This window comes from Rhyacophila brunnea, unplaced genomic scaffold (genome assembly GCF_057557595.1).
Source record: "Rhyacophila brunnea isolate RB1 unplaced genomic scaffold, BYU_Rbru_1.0 scaffold_18, whole genome shotgun sequence".
Classification (NCBI taxonomy): Eukaryota; Metazoa; Arthropoda; class Insecta; order Trichoptera; family Rhyacophilidae; genus Rhyacophila; species Rhyacophila brunnea.
In genome coordinates this window covers 2767198-2781435 of record NW_028232837.1, presented here as the reverse complement: position 1 = coordinate 2781435, position 14238 = coordinate 2767198, and positions in this window count along the sequence as shown.

Here is a 14238-nt window from a genome sequence, read left to right as displayed (position 1 = left end):
TCGCGCCCCAGTTTGGTAATCGCTGGCCTACGTCCACCCTTATCAACTACCACCCATCATGTATGTACAGTCGTGGATATACGACTGAGTAATTTGAACTGTTCTTACACCTTTTTAAATATTCTGAAAAATCGATTGCGTCATTGTCATATAAGAAAATTGCCACTGAGTATCTTTCTTTCGAATACGCCAGACGTCTCTCATCGGCCATGGTGAGAGTCCAAGAATCCGACCCGAATGAATTTAATAATTTCCAAAACAGAATTGTGAATTGGATAAATTTTATAATTAGCCGTAAAAATGCATAACCAGTGACGTCCCGTGGGGGTAGGCAGATTGAGCATCGCTTGGGGGCGGCAGTTACTCGAAAGGCGGAAAATCGAGGAGAATCAATAAATATATATACGAATAGGTACATAAAATTAGTAATAACGGAAATATCTTTACATTAAAAAATTCAGCTCACTGGTTGGAAACAAAATGTACCTATTAATTATCATAAACGGTTTAACAGGACTGTATTTTTTTCGTCGGATTCGCGATGTCTAGTTTACTTCCGTTGCCTTTGGACATCACTCATTGATAACCAGCAATGACACGTGCAGATTTGCGAATTATAGGTAGGTACACACTTAGGTAAGTACCTAATTAATTTATCCAAATATTTTTGCCCGTCATTCACTAGTTTCGAAAGTTGTCAGGTGTATTTTTAAATGTATCTGAAACTTGGACTCGCAATATTATAGTCTATTGAAGTAGATATGACATTTAAATTAAATTTTGTGGTATATATTTTGTTAATAATGTATTTCTTAGATATTGAAATCATGAAAGGATAATAAAAAATACTGTGTAATGGAGTGACATTTTGACGTCACTGTGCATAACACAAGCGATCCTTCACAAAAAAATGACAAAACAGCGATAAGAATGCCCATTGTTGAACGTCGAATAAAAGAATTCATTTTCCGGCTAATCTTTTTTTAATTAATCTTCAACACAGGGCACTTAATTTACCGCGCCCCAATTTCGACCCTGTCCAAAAGCATCCCTTGTCTTGACTTCCCTCACAATTCCTTCACCCCTTCCACCCACCCCCACCCCTCTGCACACGTCACTCACTTCCTGGTTCCCTCACCCACTTTTACATTTCATTTCCGCACTGATATCAGCTCTAACTTGAAATTAAAATTTATGTCATGTCTACGTAGAGAAGAGAAGAAACAACATATTATTATAGTGCATTGGAATTTTGAAATTATTTGTTTACTTGAGACATGAGGATAACGTTTTGACAGAACTATATTCAGATAATAGCGCTAAGAATGCTTTTAGAGGTAACCAAGCGATGGGTAACTGATAATAGTTGGTTGGGCCATTTATGTTCCCATTCCACTCCTTATCTCCTCACCCACCTCCTAATCCCCAGTGTTATTGTCACCAGACAATCAATAAACAATAATTACGGGTGATGAGAAACGGTGTTACAAAGAACATTCAGTTACATCTCGATAGCGGGCGTGTGCGGGCTTCTAATAGCTTTCCGTCGCTTAAGTGATTGACTCAATAGATACAGACTAATTCAGAATTTATCATCATCATTCATACACCCTCACATATAATCCATAAAACTGTGTCACAAAGTGCGTGAGTGTACGAACCGGGTGACCCAAAACAACAATAACGATAATAATTACAGTCCACTTAAAAAGCTCAAGCAATAGTATTACACACTTCGACAGACATACTAATGGGATTTAGTTTAAAGAGATTCAATAATAATTTAATATTCTAATGGATTTAAGTTTTGTACTATTCCATTTGAGTCGTTTTTTGCGACCCAGGTTTCGCCTTTCTGCATCTTCAGGCACTGTGTACACTCACCAAAAAGCAAATAAACACTGACAGCGAATAATATTAACTCTAACTTATATAACAAATCAATACAATAAAGTCGAAAAAAACTAAACTAAAAATCACCTACCTATTAAGTCAAGGGTCACAATAAAAAAATATAACATACAAATTATGAATACGTAGTTAAAGTTTTTGTAAAAAAACCCCCTACCTTATCAATAATAATACATTCGATAAGCGTATAAAAAAATCGTCAAAATCTAATAATAGATCAAAAGTAATTATAAACAATAAAAATCCTACACTCAAGAGGTGTAAAATCGTCCATTCTGGGAACAATGGTAACTAACTAATATTAATAATACCTATAATAATTTAATAATTCTACTAACTACCCGAAATAACTCCTTACGGAAGAAATTATATTGTGGTGATGTGAGATTTGCTAATAAAATATGGAAATAATTACAAGTTTGGTTTTAATTATGTTATTTAATTTATCCGCATTTATGTCACATGGAAATTCTTAGATATCTACTGGCCATAAAACTGAATAAAAATATAGACAGAGAAAATTTATTTATAAATTTCTGTGGGCACCCATGTTATTCTGCTGAAACAATGATACTATCACTTTAATAAAATTGCATATTATGCTGCTGTAGTCCCATAGAGATATTAAATAAAAAGAGGAGCAAAGAACCGGCTTTCTCATACAACTGAATGAAGCAGGCCAACAATAGCCGACAACTTACGAGAAATAGCGACGCGATAAAAAAAAAACTCAAGGCATCACGGAGGATTTACTTTTATCATTATAACCTACCCATATATATTATGTTAACGTGGAAATTTTGCCGCAACTTGATTATCAGCCCGCCTCACCATACTTTTTCACCATACTAGCCTGCTTCACCATACTTTCATATAACATGCCGCCCCTAGTGTAGTCCATTTGATTTTTTTGCAGATCAGACCAGAAGATCTAACTAAGCTCGGGAAAATAAAAATGACTTTAAGATTCAATTAGCTTAAATACATAAAACTGTATGTGTATCACTAGAGATTCAAAAAGTGTCCTATGCGTAAAGGAGAATAATTTGTATTCATCACGAAAACAAAGTAGAGTCCAGAAGCCTTAACCTCAAAGTAAGAGTGTTTAAGTAGAGGTCAAATGGATTCAGTGTCTCGACCGCCTGCAATCCTTCCAAGTCTCGAACTATCACCCTTAAAGCCTTAAACCCACTGTACCATTGTTCATGGAATGTTTATTAAATGTAAACTAAATAATCTTCAGATATTTCTACATAAATGATAGAATTGAGAATTTTATAATATAAATTGTCTCAAATTTCATTCATTTAATTTAACTATGTTATTTGTATGGTAAAAGACTGCGCACATGAGACGCTCAACGAGACCTTCCAAAACGTAAAAATTAACTATGTACTAACGGAGACTATTCAACCAGCCAATGATACCTCTTCCAACTGTCATTTTGTCCTTTGTCTCTTCATATTTCATCACTAAAGTATTCAATATTATTTATTCTTCTTCGATGGTGCTACAGCTCAAGTCGAGCCCTGGCCTCCTCCACCGCCGTCTTCCAGCCGGAACGGTCCTCCGCACGTCTTTTCCAGTTCATGATTTTTAGCAGCTGGTTGGCATCTTTTGTATTGTTGTCACCCCATCGTGTGCTTGGCTTTCCCACTGGCCTTTTCTCCCCTGGGTTTCTTTCGATGATCTTCTTCGGTATCCGTGACTCAGGCATGCGCTGGACATGGCCTGCCCAGTTTAGCCTCTGGAGTTTTATGAAGGTGGAGAGTTTTGAATATTGGCATAAGCGGTATAGTTTCGTATTGTACCTAATCCTCCACTCCCTACCGTCATTCATGGGTCCGTATATCCGCCTCAGGATCTTTCTCTCAAAGCAATCCACCATTTCAGCTGCTTTCACATTTAGCGTCCATGACTCGCACCCGTATGCAACGACTGTGCGTATAACGGTTTTATAGAGCCGGGTCTTAGTTTTTCTGTGGACATTTCTGGATTTGAATATGGGCGGCAATGAGAAATACGATTTATTTGAAGCGGTTATACGGGGTTTTATTTCTTCCAGTTCCTCGTTTTCTTTTGTAATATTGGAACCCAGGTATGTGAACCGGTTGACAACCTCAAATTGATGGTTTCCAAAACTGGAACGTTGGCCCAGCCTACTCTGATTTTGTCGGCTTTGTACCATGACTTTAGTTTTGTTTTCATTTACTCTTAAGCCAATCTCTAGTGCGGCCCTTTGGAGGTGGTCAAATTCTTTCTTCACAATCTGTATGGATCTGCCCATCATGTTGAGGTCGTCTGCGTAGCCGACCAGTTGGCTCGGTCTGCTTAATATAGTGCCGCTCCTGTCAATTCAATATTATTACCATCTCTAAACTACTTGGTAATTACTTAGATTGTCCACAATGAATGTCTAAAATAAATTTTAACATCACTAGAGAGTATAATTATATTATATCAGTTCTAGTAGATAAAAATAGGCTATTAAGATCCGGCATAAATAATTCACACTACACTTTGACAGTTATATTATTGTTTGTTTTCATTTAACTAAGAATGCAAATTGCAGATGGTGCTGGTTCGTTTTTAAAATTCAACATTGTCTAAACCAATTGATAATAGTTTAGTTAGGGCAAACCGACAAAATAGTGGACACTTTTTCAGTCATACTTATTTGTTTAAGTCCAATTAAGAATATTACAGATGGTATTGGTTAGTTTTTTAAAATTCATTAATTCATCTAACTATAAAATATCTAAAATTATGCTATTAAATGATACTTTTTTAATATTATCAGCTATTATGGCTATACGCAGGGCTTAATTTAATTTTAAAAACTAACCAATACCATCTGAAATTTTGGAATAAATATATATAGCTTTATGTCGGATCTTAACAACCTACCCCCCCCCACCCTTCGCCATTATATTATATGGCTTTCATCTTTTAACTAGGTACTACAAATTTTCACATGCAAAACGAAACACGGATACTATACTCACGTGAATCGACTCTGCAGAACTATGAATCTTCATAGTAACTAGAACTAATAAGTAAAAGAACTGTTTTGTTCTCTTGCCTCTTTTAAAATGATTCTACATACTTATTATTCATAATAATTTGATCACAATTTTTTGCATATTTTTCAAATATTGCATACCTATTCTTTTATATTTTTATTCCCTGATAACTTGCTTATATTATACTATTAGTTATACCAACTTAACATTTTTTAACTGATTTTAATTTAACATTATCATCCACTGAATGTTATTATTATTATACGTTTGATTTAATAATGCTTTCTGTACCCATATAATTATAAATACCACTTCTTCATTTATCATTCATTACCATCAGTGTTTACACAGTTGTATAATTTTTGTTTCGCTGTGTTTTTTTCATCAACTATTCCGATTTAACACTTTTTTTGACATTACAACTTATCTTTCCGAATATAAAGACATAATAACTAGTAGAACTGAACTACGTAAATGTGACAAAAGAATATGCCACGCATTATTTGTACAATACCCATTAGAAATATTAAACAAAATTTCTAAATACAACGAATAGAAAAAAAACTTTCCAAAAACGAATCCGTGAACGCGAACCTTTAGATTTAGCCGCTACTCAATTTCACGGTCCCAGCGGATCAAGCCCGTCCTGGATTCGGACCTGGCCGTCTCAACCATGAGCTATACATAAGGAGTTACATAGTAATACTATAACACACCACACCTATCTTGTTGCCCATTTGATTATCTATCTGCAGTGTAATGTAGGGATGGATTAGGGGATGGCTTAAGGATTGAACGCTAGTTTAAAGATGTCTTTGAAGAAAAACATTATTTTAAAAACTTAGCAATGATAAAATTTCTTCGACTTCACATAATAAAATTATAATACAGTGTTATTTTTTGATTTTTTAACTGTATCAAAAATGCACTATTATTATTGGTTGCATTTTTTATAGTGGACTGTAATTAAATTTTATAGAATGATTGTGATGGTGGATGTGGATGCTGGGCAGGGGGTTATGCTAGGATTCCAGGCACTAACTTTATTGCTGTTGAGGCTGGTTCCGTGATCTGGTTGCACTATGCCGGTATTGTTTATTGGGTTACCCGGTGCGCGGCACTTGACGGTACACTTTGATGAATGCTATGATAAATGAGGTTGATGAATGACAAGAGCCGGTATCACGGATTACCAGGTGTTCAGAACTATTGAGACGATGGTCACACTATATTAGGTTAACCCGGCCGTGGTCTACGAATCAGTTGGTATGCGCTTTGAATTACTCGCGTAATAAATCTAAAACGCGCCCGCTGTCTTGAGATAACGCGAGTTAACTGAATGTTATTCAATCACGGTCGACTGGTGACCCGTAACTGAGTTGTACCTGGTCTTGTGACAATAACTGATAAATTGGAAAAACTGTAAAGAATGCTGGCAGATGGCCAAATCATTTGAACCACAATCTTCAGTCATGAGGTTCTAACGAATAAGAACTCCATTAGTATGTAAATTATTCCAACAAAATCGTTAACAAAATATACCCCTTCTTTTTCATAATGATTTGCCAATCGTAAGCGCTTGCTGTATTAATGTTGTATTATTTGTCTTTACATCGTTCTGAGAATGGTTTTGTAGCTAGAAACAACTTTTAATATTAATAACTCGGCTGTACATAATATATAATGCATAAGATATTATCTTGTCATTCAAGGGACCCGGATTCGATTCCATGTCAGGTCAGTATTGTTATACCCCCGCAATTTGAGCTTATCTTTATGTTATTCTTATCAATTGTTAGTAAGCAGTACAACGAATGTCTGGTAATGCGTTTGATACAAATTTTATTTATCGCCTGTGTACGTCTGTGATTATGTAATTGCTATTAGAACTGTTTTATTAGACGCTACTACATTACTATCAATGTGTCTTGCCTGTTGTAGTGTTAAATATAAAACAATATATCGTAGAATAATTTAAAAAGAACCTTCTTTAAAGACTATCATTATTCAAATATGTATATATATATTTTTAATTAACCCACATTTTGATAATATATTATCAGCAACTTATATTCTAATAGTTTGACATTGACAAGAATTATTCGAACCATCGAGAGATTTTTTTATATTTAATTTTATATTTTCACAATCGCTCAAAATAATCCTATAAAACTTCTATTACATACAGTAAATACATCAACCTTCCACCATGATTCTATTTTACCACGTTTTTCTTAGCTCGTATTCTTGTTTGTCCGGTGGTTGTTTATCCAGTACAAATCTTGCAATCGATTTTTAACTAACTTCCAGACTAGCTAGACATTTGAAACTTTTAGAATATACCAGAACACGATGCCAATTGAATTCATTTTCAGTTAATTCTGTTTTGTATGAAAAGTTATTTCGACACCATTATTGGTTGGTAGGGGGTCTGGGGTCCTAGCAATTAAATTATTAATATATACGTGCTTTACTATGGAAATCAATATGACATGTCAAGTACAATTTTTTTTTATTGTTAGTCAAGTCAAGTTTATATGGTTCAACAGAAAATTTAAAACGTTGTATATAAAAAGTTCTTTTTATTTAGTAATTATTTCTTATGTAACTTCTTTGTGTTTATGTTATTCTTACTTTCTATCTTGTTAGGCTTAAGCCTAACTATATTAATTTATACATGTAAACTTTGCTGGTTGCAATAACTTCTCATTATTCTATTTTACAACGTTTTTATTGGGTCGTATTCTTATCTGTCCGGTGGTTGTTTATCCAGTACATTTATCTTGCAATCGATTTTTCAACTAATATACCGACTAGCTAGACATTTGAAACTTTTAGAATATATCAGAACACGATGCCAATGCATTTTTTTAATACTTTTAGTCATATTTAAGTAGAATTGAATTCATTTTCAGTTAATTCTGTTTTGTATGAAAAGTTATTTCGACACCATTATTGGTTGGTAGGGGGTCTGGGGTCCTAGCAATTAAATTATTAATATATACGTGCTTTACTATGGAAATCAATATGACATGTCAAGTACAATTTTTTTTTATTGTTAGTCAAGTCAAGTTTATATGGTTCAACAGAAAATTTAATACGTTGTATATAAAAAGTTCTTTTTATTTAGTAATTATTTCTTATGTAACTTCTTTATGTTTATGTTATTCTTACTTTCTATCTTGTTAGGCTTAAGCTTAACTATATTAATTTATACATGTAAACTTTGCTGGTTGCAATAACTTCTCATTATTCTATTTTACAACGTTTTTATTGGGTCGTATTCTTATCTGTCCGGTGGTTGTTTATCCAGTACATATCTTGCAATCGATTTTTCAACTAATATACCGACTAGCTAGACATTTGAAACTTTTAGAATATATCAGAACACGATGCCAATGCATTCTTTTAATACTTTTAGCCATCTATAAGTAGAATTGAATTCATTTTCAGTTAATTCTGTTTTGTATGAAAAGTTATTTCGACACCATTATTGGTTGCTAAGCGGATGGTCCTGGCAACTAAATTATTAATATGTACGTGCGTTACTATGGAAATCAATATGAATGTCAAAATGGACATTTCAGTATTATTTTTATCAAGTAGATTTTTTTTTTGATCGTTTAAGCTAGTCAAGTCAAGTTTATATGATTCAACAGAAATTTTAAAAACGTTGTATATAAACAAATCTTTTTATCTTGTTATTATTTAAATGTAATATTCATATAATATATTTTCAAGCAACAATGAAATCATACTAATACAAAATTAAGTATATTATGTTGCTTTGTCCTGCTGCACTCATTTTTCAGACAATTTCGATTTTAATTCAAAAGCTCTTAATTTTAAAATCAGTTGTGCTTTAATTCAGTCGTTTTATAAGAGGTGTATTCATGGTATAATTTCGCTTGAAAGTAGCGTTAATTTCTATTAAGGGATTAGCCACAATTGAAATCTCCCCTGACCGTTATACAAGTGACTGCACTTCCCAGGCGAGATAATTTCCAAGATACGCCCAATCCCAACACCCATATAATACCCAGGAGAATCCAGGGATACGACACTAACCATAAATTTGAATGCAGCAACAGACACTTATAATATATAATACAACTTTTAAAGTAAATCCCCATTTTTTGAAGTTACACTTCTTTTGGCGCGTTTGGGAAATCAGATCAGAGTGTATTTTTGGCGTGTGACATGTAACACATAATTAATTTTTTCACACGAAAAAAAACGCACTCGATTGGATTCGAACCACCGATTGTTCTGTTATTAGCTGAACGCACTACCTTTACGCCACGGTATGGTACTGCAATCGTGACGATTATACAGTAGCTTAGAATTATTCCGTTGCCTAAGCAGCGAATTTATTATTTTCGGCCATTTGAAATTCCTTACGTAAACAAACGATTAAACGTCAGAGTGACAGTTGGTACTTTAAAAATAAAAACAACGAGAAACCATTATATAATTTAGTAATATAAGTTAAAGTGTATAGAAATAAACCAACGGCGTTCCAATAAGTGGTCCTTTTCTTAAGTGTGTAATTTAACAAGATAATTAAGAGCTAGTCAAAGAATTTAGTTTATCACAAGTTTTGTTTTTGTTTTGTTACGCCAAAGAAATATAACTTCTAACGCGCGTGCATAAGTACACACAGCGATATTTTTAATTATCAATAATCCACGTCCTAATAAACCATGTCCTTGCTTTTTCGTACAAAGTGGTTGTTAGTAATTTTGAACAATCCTAAACACCCAGGCTTTGAGAAAAATACATAAATATTTTGTCCTCACCGGGAAAGAACCCAGTACTCTCGGATGGAAGACCAGTGCCTTACGTACTGCACCAAGAGAGCCGCCAGCAAATCTCCATTATTAACCAAGCACTACAATAATTAATAGCAGTGTTTTAAAATTTTCAACCATTCGCAATTATTAAGGCGTAGAGGCATACCAGCAGAGGCACCTAGCGGAAAAATACGAAGCTTGCAATTGAGACATTTTTTTTGATAATTTACAATTTCACCCATTCACTGCGTCCAACGAAACTGGTGCCTTGCCCATCAGGTGGCCAGTAGATATAATTGGCATGTTATCAAATCGAGCTTAAATATTGGGACCACACCTAAATTTCATATAATTAAAAAATAATTTCAAGTAATAAACATTTATATTTTTATAAAAATCGATGTTTTTTGAAATCAATATAATAAATATTAAAACTATGAATTAGTCAAAAATCTGTATGAGAAAAAATAGGAAACCTAATAAACTAAATTTTGATAATAAATATGACCATAAAATATACTGTAATAATAAGATGTGGTCTAGTGACAAATACAATTTTTTTTACAATTGTAAGCTTATCTTTGACTTTAAAAAAATATTTTTCTTTTTACTTTTTTCAGATAGGTACCTACATATTTATTAATTAATACAGTTGCAATTGTAAATTAACAAAAAAATGTCTCAAATTGCAAGCTTCGTATTTTTCCGCTAAGTGCCTCTACTGGTATGCCTCTCCCCCTTAATACTCGAGAATAACGAAATCTAACCGAGTTGTCTTTTGATGATGGAATTTTGGTATCCAGGTATACAATACAATGATTTTAATTATAAATAAGTTAAATTATCTTCCACATTTTCGGCTACATACTTATCCATGTTAGAAGATTTTTTTAACACGTGTCTCGCTTATTTCTCTTTGTGTACCACTATATGAGTCGGTCTTCCCCTTGCCGAGCGGTATATCCAGCCATTGCCGACTCAAGTAGAAAGCCGATACATTCACAACGACTGGTCCTATTTTTTTCCACTCCTCCCGTTGTTGTCTATGGATGACTTGTCATTGCCTGTCATTGTTCTATAGAGTGTTCATCATGGCCCCCACGAGGGGGGCTAACAGGGCTCTAGTCTGAGGGGCTGAGCTCAGGAGGAGCCCGGCGTGGCGAGTTAACCAGTTAAGTGAGATTAACACACACTTATCACAAATTTGCTTTAATAGTAAAAAAGTCGCCTGCGGCGCAATCGTCCTTCGATAATATTTTTACACAATTTCTGTACAATGTTTAATTGTGTATGGATACTCAACAACTCCATAATAATTCAAATGGATGTAAGTATTAAAATATACAAAAAAAACAGTAAATATATATATTAATTTTACTGCGTACACCATTTGAAAAACGCTACTGTAGAGCGTCACACTGTCTTTATCCTCTTCGAGATAGGTTGGGGGGGGCGCCAAAGATCCTAGCCTGGGGGCCCGCTTCAGGATGTGGGGGCCATCGTGCTCATACTGACGCGTCTGTCTTGTTCACACAGGGAATGGTTTGATTTGGATAGATGAGTTACATGAATAATAAATAAATTATAATACACTAGCATTAACACACCTTCTACAAATGTAATGCATAGATCAATACTACATGTTTTTTGGAAATCGATATTACCAGCGGTTTTTGTGTGAAGGACTAGTCTGACTTTGACAGCTGATGAATAACAGGAATGTGTATTATTTATAAACATCACTGATAGTTAATATAATATTTGATTTGAGAATTTTTTATAATCCAATTTGAAACGAGAAAGGGCGAATCAATATGTCAAGCAATCTAGGATCTCATTTTGACAGCTGAAAAGTGGACCACTCGTTGCTTGTGCATTTCTCTCAGGCTTTATTAATCTGCGCAGGCTTTATTAATCTAAAGATGGCGATGATCCAGCCCGTTGCGACCTCTATCACATCACGTGCTCACGTGGGGTTCTTTGATTTCAAACTGACGAAAGAACATACTAAACTATGTGAAGAGATCTTAACGTCCGCAATAAGACGCCGCATTTTTTAAAGCCTTTGTGGCAACCAGGTATGACGATCTAATGGGTCCAACAGCTGGTTGGACCAACTTGAGCATCTCTTACCTTTCGAACCACATTCTCGGACATTCTTAAATGATATGGTTTGCATCCTGTAGTTCTCCGCCACATGGATATATTGGTCGAATGATATTAGTTAATTTCGTCGTAATTAGGTAGATTACGCATTGCTAAATTGGTAAAGCAAATTGGCGTAACTTCAATGGATGCAGTTTGATTTCCGCATGGCGTTTAATTTTGTTCAAGGTGCTTGTAAATTATGTATGAGTAATGATGAATATTATATTCTCATATATTATAAATTGTTCGTTTGAATTTACAAAAATAGCTATATTATTAATCTGAATCTATGTTAATATATTTATCTATATTAATAATTAATGGAGTCTTCATTATGTATACGACCCCTGCTGAAGAGTGTAGCAGACCATAAATGGATACAACAAAACTACTTGAGTATCTATATATTATATTATTCTCTGGTGTGTTAAGTATAATACATGTTTGGTTGCCCATTACACCATTATATTATTGTAAGATATTTATTTTATACATGTAAGAATATTATTATATTATATTACATCAAGAATTATATTTTTCTTCTTTCGACCATGTCCGATCCTAATAGGATCATATGGGCCTCCACAGACTCACAGAGTGGAGGTTTGTATTAACAGATTTTGTTTTTACGATAAATGGATGTTAGCCACTTGCTCAACCTATTAGGTCCATACTCTGACTCATACACAAATTGAAAAACAATATGTGTAATTGGCAGACCCAGGATTCGAACCTGGACCCACGACGCAGGCTATAGTAGGAACTTGAACACTTTAAATACCAAGAAATGATTTTTTAATGATGTGACACTCTTCTTTGAAAATACATCAATGGAAAGCTTCAGAAATATTTATTATTTATTTAGGTATATATTTATTTATTTTAAAAATGCACATTGAGCACAAAACAATTTATTAACTCAAGACATTCCCAACATGACATTTAGAATAAAAAGTACAGGTGAATAAACTTAATAGAGAGAAAAACAAAGCAAAAGATAATTTTATAGCAAAAGAAATAAAATAAAATAAAACCACAATGATTCAAAAAAAATACAAATTTAACAGTTGATTTAATTTTTAGCATTTGGACGCCAAAAATTCGTAGACCACCAGAAAATGTTTGTCGACCACCGGTTGAGAAACACTGCTTTAGAGGACTTTAGACGATTTTTAGTTCCACCAAACAATAAAAGTTGGGAATTGGGGATAAATTTTATTTTTATCATTAAGGGGGGACATGCTCGTCGAAGGTCAAAATTGAGTTTTTATTATATTTTCAAACCATGATCCTGGACACTCCTTAAACGTTGTAGATAATCTATTTATATAATTTTGAAGCCTTATTATCCTTTATAGTTATTTTAAACATTTGATGACTGCATAAAGTATTTTTGTTACATAAAATAGTATTCTTTTAAACCTCTCGCTCTAATGTTTTAGAATATAGTCATATTTCGGTACATAACTGTGCAGTGGTGTTAAGATTTTTTACATTTATTAATTTTTAAACGCATTTATAAAACCATTAGCATAATTTATTACGAGATAATTTTTGTAAAATATTCACGATAAAAAATTATATTGATAATCTCTGTGATCCCAAATTTGACAAGAATTAGGCATTTTATTATTCAAAAAATCGGCAAGATTAACACATTTGAAGATGATTCTAAAGATATTTATTATAAGCTATGTCTTTGACCATTCAAGTATGATAAACATCTTATGAATAATGATTGCTTTATAATAATTATTGACCTAAGAATAAGGTAGTGTTTTTTTGAAATACGCCATTTCTTTTGTCATTCCCCAGTGGTTAAGCTACAACATACGGCCGTAGCCATAAATTGATAAACTATAATTGAAGTAGGGAGTAAAATGATATTGACGCGCGTGTTTGAACATGTACCGTTAAAAAAAAAATAAAAAAAAATTCGGTTGGGTACATGTTCAAACACGCGCGTTAACATTATTTTACTCCCTACTTTAATTATAGTTTGTCAATTTATGGCTACGGCCATATGTTGTAGCTTAACCACTAGGGAATGACAAAAGAAATGGCGTATTTCAAAAAAACACTACCTTATTCTTAGGTCAATAATTATTATAAAGCAATCATTATTCATAAAATGTTTATCACACTTGAATGGTCAAAGACATAGCTTATAATAAGTATCTTTAGAATCATCTTCAAATGTGTTAATCTTGCTGATTTTTTGAATAATAAAATGCCTAATTCTTGTCAAATTTGGGATCACAGAGATTATCAATATAATTTTTTATCGTGAATATTTTACAAAAATTATCTCGTAATAAATTATGCTAATGGTTTTATAAATGCGTTTAAAAATTAATAAATGT